At 43.6% G+C, this 1274-nt stretch overlaps 1 protein-coding gene across 1 annotated transcript in view; it reads left to right on the forward strand.

The window, feature by feature from the left end:
• Nucleotides 1-1274, forward strand: part of LOC308309324 (kalirin-like) — a 105971-nt gene that overhangs the window by 54965 nt on the left and 49732 nt on the right. The gene's annotated exons all lie outside the window — the stretch shown is intronic.

Consider the following 1274-nt stretch of genomic DNA (forward strand, 5'->3'; position numbering starts at 1 on the left):
TCCTTGGGCTAGATTTTCAGCCTCTCAAACCTGTGAAAAGTGATGAGTCATCACTTTTCACCGTTATTTTGGTCCGTTTTCTAGCCCAAGGAATGTTTTTCATGCAAAACATATGCTTGCAAATGGATTCAGAATCATCAAGAACCCCTAGTTTGACCTCTCACATGCTACTTAAAGCATATTTTTGTTGGTTGTGTTTCTTTCCTGTATATTGAAGTTGGAGTGAATATATAAATGGCCATAACCTTTTTTCGCAGAGTTTCCGGCAGGAGCAGGCCTCTCATTCTGTGTACTTAATGACCAAATGAATAGAAAAAACAAAAATAAAAAGTATGTCATGACGTCACAGGTAAAAACCCTATTCTTTGAGCTTTTGGGCCTGTGGCTCCTCGGCTATCAGCCGTTGTCCCTCATTCTGTGACAGGCTGCTACATATTTTGCTGCCAACCTTGAATATTCTCACCTAGTAAATAAGGGATTGCCTGGATAGATATAAGCCATTTACCCATGAGAGGGAGTGGGTTGTTGGCTGATTTTACCACTGTTTCAGAACAACCCTGAAACAGTGGTAAATCAGCCAACAACCCACGACCCTCGAATGGTAAATTGCTTTTTCTACCACTTCTACCATATAAATGAAAGAAAAACACAGTTTGTAACTTGCAAGGTTATTTAGTTACAATCAACTGCAACAACAACAGTGGGCGGGGTCCATGAGCCAACTCAAGGTTGTTGACTGATTTAACCACTGTTTTAAGCCAATCAGAATCCAGTATCTGAACATGTGACCACAACAAGTGGTAGAAGTGTGAATTTAGGGGTAGAATTCTTCTCTCTCTCCTCTCTCTCTTCTCTCCCTCTCTCCTCTTCTCCTCTCTCTCTCTCTCCTCTCATCTCTTCTCTCTCTCTCTCTCTCATCCTCTCTCTTCTCTTCTCCTCTCTCCTCTTCTCCTCTCTTCTCTCTCTCTCTCTCACTCACTGTCGTCTCTCTCTCTCTCTCTCTCCTATCTCTCTCTCTCTCTCTCTCTCTCTCCTCTCTCTTCTCTCTCTCTCTCTCTCTCTCTCTTCTCTCTCTCTCTCTCTCTCTCTCTCTCATTCTCTCCTCTCTCTCTCTTCTCTTCTCTCTCTCATCTCTCGTCTCTCTCCTCTTCTCTCTCTCCCTCCTCTCTCTCTCTCTCTCTCTCTCTCTCTTCTCTCTCTCTTTCCTCTCTCTCGTCTTTCTCTCTCTCCTCTCTCATCTCCTCTTCTCTCTCATCTCTCTCTTCGTCTCTCTC

Source organism: Nannobrachium achirus (assembly GCF_963921795.1).
Source record: "Nannobrachium achirus genome assembly, chromosome: 24".
NCBI lineage: Eukaryota > Metazoa > Chordata > Actinopteri > Myctophiformes > Myctophidae > Nannobrachium > Nannobrachium achirus.